The sequence below is a fragment of the Xenopus tropicalis genome, chromosome 9 (assembly GCF_000004195.4).
Source record: "Xenopus tropicalis strain Nigerian chromosome 9, UCB_Xtro_10.0, whole genome shotgun sequence".
NCBI classification, from domain to species: domain Eukaryota; kingdom Metazoa; phylum Chordata; class Amphibia; order Anura; family Pipidae; genus Xenopus; species Xenopus tropicalis.
This window is the reverse complement of record NC_030685.2, coordinates 81,389,053-81,397,070: the sequence shown is the minus strand read 5'-3', so window position 1 is coordinate 81,397,070 and position 8,018 is coordinate 81,389,053.

Genomic DNA, 8,018 nt, shown 5'->3' with positions numbered 1-8,018 from the left:
GTATAGAGGGGGGTATTAGGAAGAGATTGGGCAGGTAGGTAGGGTTACAGAGCCATCAGAGGATAGAGAGGGAGAGAGGACTGGTGTGGGCCGGGGTGGAACAACTGGCGCCGGATGATATTTTAGTTTGTAATCCCTAGTTGTTCTGCCCCCTGGCTCAACCCCAAAGCCCTCTTTCTTCACCCCCAAACCCTGTCCATTCTCCTAATCTGAAGATTGGAAGTCCCTTCCTGGCCCAACCGGCCCCTGAAGCATCACAATGCTGTCCCCAAATTATTACTCCTCCTCTTTGCCCTGCCGCCTATGTCATCCAGAAGAAGGCCAAAAGAAATAGTTGGCAACCCTACCTCTTGTTTCTTAAAAAAACAGAGAATGAGTCAACAGCATTAATACAGTACAGAATAATAATGGGAGCAAAAAGTCCCTCTTTCAGAGGGCATGCTATAAAAGATATTTAGGGTTAACTTCCCCTTTAAAATCTTGACATCTCCCATCTCTTTGCCTGTGAGCCTTGCCATGCAGTAGGGAGAGACTCAAGCTGCTGAATATTAGTGATATTTACTGTTCCAAACGCCATGAAACAAGATTTACAGCAGATCCTGTGTCAGAGACGGCAGAGAAAAGACGACTGCCCTATCAGAATAAAGCGTGTTGTTCCCAATACCAAATGTGTGTTTGCGCACTCACTTACCCTTTTTTTCTGGCAGATCCGTTACGTTCGGTTCCTTAATTGGACTTGTCGAGGAGACGATTGCTCTTCCTCAAGGAAAATGCTTGGTAATGATTTGTTTTCTTTTAATGGGCTTACCCCGGCGCTGCATAATTACTGCTCCAGTAATAGACTGTCACCAAACTGAACGATTCCATTACATGGATCAATGCATTTGCTTCCATTTTAAATATGAACATTTTTCAATTGCTACTAGGGGAAAAGAAAGACCCAATTGGGAGTGAAATGTACGGATAAAGGCTCGCTACATTTGCTCGGATTGGCAGGGAAGGCATTTGGGTTGGGCGGAAAGCAGATACAGACGGAAGGACCGTTTGGGTTTGAGGACCTGCCATATTGATTGCTTCATTAGATTAGGTACTAATGGCACCCACATGAACTGCCCCAGTGCTGTATCATACAATAGGCTGTTCTGTAGCGTTTGCCCCAGCCAATATAGCAAATTAGTTCCTGCTCATACACTACTGTTTGTACAGTCAATTGGAGAATGGGAATGTCTACACGCCCATACTGTACAACATGGCAGCTCCCACCTACATCCCACAGGTCAGTTGCGCTGAAAAGGCAGGGGGAATACATCACTCTTATGCCAAACGCCAGAAATGACACCAAGACTATGGTGTCCACTACTCTTTAAACTGCCTCAATTTTGATGCAATGGCTGCAACTGTGTCAGGCTCAACTCACCCAAGTAAATGCAATTAAGGTGGAATTCTGGGAAAAACACTGCCTTGTGAGTAAAAAAACATAGCGATTGCATCCAAAATTGTACTTTGCACTTGTCATCTTAAATTACCCTCTGGAAACACTATGGCACCTCCTACCCATATGTATAAATACAAATATACAGAGAAGGAATGTTCTGGGCACACAATAAGCTGTACCCCCATACTGTACTGTCTATGGGAAACACTATGGCACCCCCTACCCATATGTATAAATACAAATATACAGAGAAGGAATGTTCTGGGCACACAATAAGCTGTACCGCCATACTGTACTGTCTAAGGGAAACACTTTGGCACCCCCTACCCATATGTATAAATACAAATATACAGAGAAGGAATGTTCTGGGCACACAATAAGCTGTACCCCCATACTGTACTGTCTAAGGGAAACACTATGGCACCCCCTACCCATATGTATAAATACAAATATACAGAGAAGGAATGTTCTGGGCACACAATAAGCTGTACCCCCATACTGTACTGTCTAAGGGAAACACTATGGCACCTCCTACCCATATGTATAAATACAAATATACAGAGAAGGAATGTTCTGGGCACACAATAAGCTGTACCCCCATACTGTACTGTCTAAGGGAAACACTATGGCACCTCCTACCCATATGTATAAATACAAATATACAGAGAAGGAATGTTCTGGGCACACAATAAGCTGTACCCTTATACTTTACTGTATTAGGAAAACAACATGGCAGCTCCAAACCACGTGTAAAAATACATACTATTAGGGGAGTAGTTGCCCATAATAGGACCCTCTAAAAGCAACATGTCATCCATTTTTTTTTCTAATATTTGTTGCATGATGCTTATCCATTAGTGCCAGTTCTGTTGTATCTGGCATGTCTAACCCACTCCTGTAAATGAGGTGCAAAGTGTAACACAATGTGCAAGTTAACCCTGTACTTTACCACTTCTTTTGAGTCCTATTGCGACCTCTGCTCATTCCAAAATTATTTTGTGCCAACTGATTAGCATGGAAATAAAGGGAAATGCCAACAGTGCTTTCTGCCAGAAATATGGGAGACCCATGTCCCGGTCCCCCTGTCCTCACTCCATTTACAGGAACGCTGGCATTCCATCTCCCTATCTCCCAGCCCTCCAGCTAATCATGAAACTCAGAAGACGGTCCCTCCGTGCATCTATCGTTAATGCCCATTAGTAGCCTTTTTATTGATTGCCCCGCCACGCTTGTAGGCAAGAGACAGAATTCAATTTCAGTTATTGACCTCTGCATTCGGTGCAGCCCTTACTCCTTCCCCATCATACATGCACTGCCCCTATATAAAAGCCATCATCTTTCACTGGCAACTGGTACTTTCCCCCCAGGTACCAATTCTGCAATTTGCATAATTAAATAATTTCAATTACAGCCTTGTATTGATTAAAGGTCACTGCAGATGTGGTAAAACATGGCATATAAAGGAATGGTACTGCAGTAATACACTCTACAGATTTTGGGGGGTTAGCTCTGCATTTATTTTGAATCTTATTTTTAATTAATGGAGCACAATATTCCGGTATACTATGTGCAAGCCAGGTTGTAAATGGCACCCATGCTAAATATGAAGGAAAAAAAAGGAATAATAGTGCCAAGAATATCTATCATTGTTTTTACATAACAAAAGAAATCTAATTCTAAGCAATTTTCCAGTATACAGCCATTATACATTTACAGTGGTTTTAAAGGAGAAGGAAAGGCTAATAAAGAGTTAATCTCAAGCTGCAGGCATACCTTCAGTTGTCTCAATAGTGCCCTTAAGTCTCCCCATATTTCTCCCGTTCAGATGATCAGAAGCCTCATAGAAAAAAAAACGCTGAGCTCTGTAAAGAAAGTTCCCATAATGCCTCGCTCCTGCTCCAAGACCAAGACCGGTGTACATGCTCAGTTTGTAAGACTATGAGACAGCTTCCTGTTGATTGGCTCAGATCACAGATTCCTAAGGGGGGAGGGAGGGGGTTCTTAGCATTCTCGAGGGAGGGGGGGAGCAGGAGAGGGGAGAGAGGAGAGAGCTGCGTGTTTCTGGCACAGGAAAACAAAGAGACAACAAATCCTGTTTCTTTTGACAGAGAACTCAGTACAGCGTTTCTGTGAGTGCTTATGGCTGTATTTACATAGGCCTTTCTAATAAAGCTTACTGAGTTTTTACCTTTCCTTCTCCTTTAAAGCTACGTGTAAACGTAATTGCAACTGAATGCAGTATTTGTGTATCCCTTTCTGTAATCCGGTTCTGACAGTTGAAATTATGTAGCAGAAGTCAGTTCTCCCCCAAGGGAAACAATAGTTTAAAAAAACAAAAAAAAAAACCAAAACTCCCCCTGCCAGAGCTGGGCCACCCCTATCTGGAGTGCGGGCTCTATTATCCTGCATCACTGGTGGGTGGAACAATATAGGGGAGATAGGTGCGCTTTACACAATATTAGTTTGGGGTGGACTTCCCCTTTAATAACTGAGCTGTGGTCATTTAAAGGAACAGTAACACCAAAAAATGAAAGTGTATAAAAGTAGCTAAAATATAATGTGCTGCTGCCCTGCACTGGTAAACGTTGTGTGTTTACTTCAGAAAGTCTACTATAATTTATATAAATAAGCTACTATGTAGCCATGGGGGCAGCCATTCAAAGGAGAAAAGGCACAGGCACATAGCAGATAACAGATAAAACACTATTGTATTCTACAGAGCTTATCTGTTATCTGCTATGTAACCTGTGCCTTTTCTCCTTTTTTCCAGCTTGAATGGCTGCCCCCGTGGCTACACAGCAGCTTATTATATAAATTATAGTAGTGTTACTGTAGTAAACACACCAGTTTTACCAGTGCAGGGCAACAGTGCATTATATTTCTATTACTTTAAAGCTCTTTCATTTTTTGGTGTTACTGTTCCTTTAAGTACAGACTGAATGTGGGCTATCCTAAATGATTTCTTGGAGTTACATTTTGTAAACCGGATTTATAGGACTTAGTCTAATATGAACTGGCAAAGATAATAAGAACTCCTTTGAATTCAACACATTCAAACTGCCAGTGTATTAAACCCTTGTAAATATGGAAGGAATGTGCTTGGGAAAATTGTATTTTGGGCTGATTTATTGAAAAATGTCCCCCAAAACCCGACTAGTCCAGCCCCTGTCTTCCACTTCCTGCTGGAGACTTTAACTTTATATACCATTTACTGAGGGGCAAGCACTTTGATAAGCTGCAGTTGGAAAATGTAGGGGTCCCTGCTCATGAATGAAGCCTGAGAGCCAATGATATAAAGGAGACATTTTAAGAAACAAGTTATGGCTAACCTGCAATCCTCCGGATGTTGTTTGACTACAACTCCCAGCATTCCATGAACAGCAGGAACAATGCAGGCTGGGTAACACGTTCCCGATTACTCCAACAAGGGGCTCCTGGGCTGATTGGGGTCTAACGAGAATGGACATTGCTGTACTGTATCATTCAAGCAGAAGGGAAGATATTACAAGGCCATTGATTATTAGTCGGTTCGTTTTGAGAAGGTAACACAAATGACCCTGCATTAAAGATCTGATACATCCCAATCAATAAGAAAGTCAAGTTGAATACACCTTTCAGCTCTATTATAATCCATCACTTCATATCATTAGTCCTGATTGCTGTAAACAAGCTATTCCTTAGTTCAAACCCAAAAGTCAATATGGAAAGGGTCAATGGGTTAATGGATTGTGTCCATAATGCGCAGGAGGAAAGCGATTGTTGTATTTAAGATAACCGCGGTTATCATTAATTTCAACGAGGCAAGGAGCAAAGATAATGTTAATGAGACGGGAAGCAGCCGCAGAAAATGAAATTGGCTTCATTAATCCTATATCTGTTTTAAATAAAAAAAAAAACGGGGCAAGATTCGCTGCACTGCAGTAAAACCACAGCAACCAGTTAGGCATGTCCTTTCATTAATCTCTCTGCGTTACAATGGTCAGAGCTAATTGCTGATTGGTTGCTAGGGGATGCTAAACTAGGGCAAACTGTCACCAGTAATGGGAACATTATCTTATTGATCCCCTTTCTCCTAGGCACAGCGCAAACTACTGTGATACCGCACAACTGCCCGCAATGAAAAAATCATGGAACGGAAGGCCCACCCAAACATTCTCAACATTTGAGAAATGTAAAAGAGGGACACAATTAACCACTGCATGAGGAGAGGCGGCCAAATGATTAGCCACACCCACTTTGTATAAATGCAACAAACACACATTCATGGTTGGAATGGTAATATCAAAAGTAAAAAAAAAAACAGTAGGGGGCTGATTTACTAATCCTCGAATCCCAAATGCGAAAAAATCGGATTGGAAACGAACATTTTGCAACTTTTTCGTATTTTTTGCGATTTTTTCGTCGCCGTCGCAATTTTTTCGTGAATTGTCGCGACTTTTTCGTAGCCATTACGACTTGCGCGAATTGTCGCAACTTTTTTCGTAGCCGTTACGACTTGCGTGAATTGTCGCGACTTTTTCGTATTGAGCGCTAGTAAACGGCGGGCAAACCTTTCCGATTTTTTCGCAACGGCTACGAAAGAGTCGCAACAATTTGCGAAAAAGTCACGACGGCGATGAAACAAATCGCAGAATTCCGATCATTACGAAAAAAATGCATTTGGACGCTTTCGATCCGTTCGTGGATTAGTAAATCGGCCCCTAGGTATATTAGCATAATATGACAAACACAATAAGGTCCCCCATCATCATTTTTACAAGTCTTCTGGGCAATATGATATTTCAAAGGAAAACTATACCCCCAGAATGAATACGTAACCAACAGATAGTTTATATTATGTTAAGTGGCCTATTAAAGAATCTCCCCAAACTGGAATATATATATCAGTAAATATTGCCCTTTTACATCCTTCCCCCTGAGCCGCCATTTAGTGATGGGCTGTGTGCTCCCTCAGAGATCAGCTGACAGGAAGTAATGCAGCTCTAACTGTAACAGGAAGTAGTGCGGGAGCAAAAGGCAGAACTTTGTCCATTCATTGGCTGATGGGGCCTAGCATGTATGTGTGCCTTGGCTTGTTTGTGTGCACTGTAAATCCTATGATCCCAGGGGGCGGCCCTATATTCTTAAAATGGCAGTTTTCTATTTAGGATTACCCAATAGCACATACTACAGGTATAGGATCCCTTATCCGAAAACCCGTTATCCAGAGAGTTCCGAATTACGGAAAAACCATTTTACTCCATTTTAAAGAAATTATTCTAATTTTTAGAAATGATTTCTTTTTTCTCTTTAGTATTAAAACAGTACCTGTACTTGATCCCAACTAAGATATAATTACCCCTTATTGGGGCAGAACAGCCCTATTGGGTTTATTTCATGGTTAAATGATTCCCTTTTCTCTGTAATAATAAAACAGTACCTGTACTTGATCCCAACTAAGATATAATTACCCCTTATTGGGGCAGAACAGTCCTATTGGGTTTAATGGTTAAATGATTCCCTTTTCTCTGTAATAATAAAACAGTACCTGTACTTGATCCCAACTAAGATATAATTACCCCTTATTGGGGGTAGAACAGCCCTATTGGGTTTAATGGTTAAATGATTCCCTTTTCTCTGTAATAATAAAACAGTACCTGTACTTGATCCCAACTAAGATATAATTACCCCTTATTGGGGCAGAACAGTCCTATTGGGTTTAATGGTTAAATGATTCCCTTTTCTCTGTAATAATAAAACAGTACCTGTACTTGATCCCAACTAAGATATAATTACCCCTTATTGGGGGCAGAACAGCCCTATTGGGTTTATTTAATGGTTAAATGATTCCCCTTTTCTCTGTAATAATAAAACAGTACCTGTACTTGATCCCAACTAAGATATAATTACCCCTTATTGGGGCAGAACAGCCCTATTGGGTTTATTTAATGGTTAAATGATTCCCTTTTCTCTGTAATAATAAAACAGTACCTGTACTTGATCCCAACTAAGATATAATTACCCCTTATTGGGGCAGAACAGCCCTATTGGGTTTATTTCATGGTTAAATGATTCCCTTTTCTCTGTAATAATAAAACAGTACCTGTACTTGATCCCAACTAAGATATAATTACCCCTTATTGGTGCAGAACAGCCCTATTGGGTTTATTTAATGGTTAAATGATTCCCCTTTTCTCTGTAATAATAAAACAGTACCTGTACTTGATCCCAACTAAGATATAATTACCCCTTATTGGGGCAGAACAGCCCTATTGGGTTTATTTAATGGTTAAATGATTCCCTTTTCTCTGTAATAATAAAACAGTACCTGTACTTGATCCCAACTAAGATATAATTACCCCTTATTGGGGCAGAACAGCCCTATTGGGTTTATTTCATGGTTAAATGATTCCCTTTTCTCTGTAATAATAAAACAGTACCTGTACTTGATCCCAACTAAGATATAATTACCCCTTATTGGGGGCAGAACAGCCCTATTGGGTTTATTTAATGGTTAAATGATTCCCTTTTCTCTGTAATAATAAAACAGTACCTGTACTTGATCCCAACTAAGATATAATTACCCCTTATTGGGGACAGAACA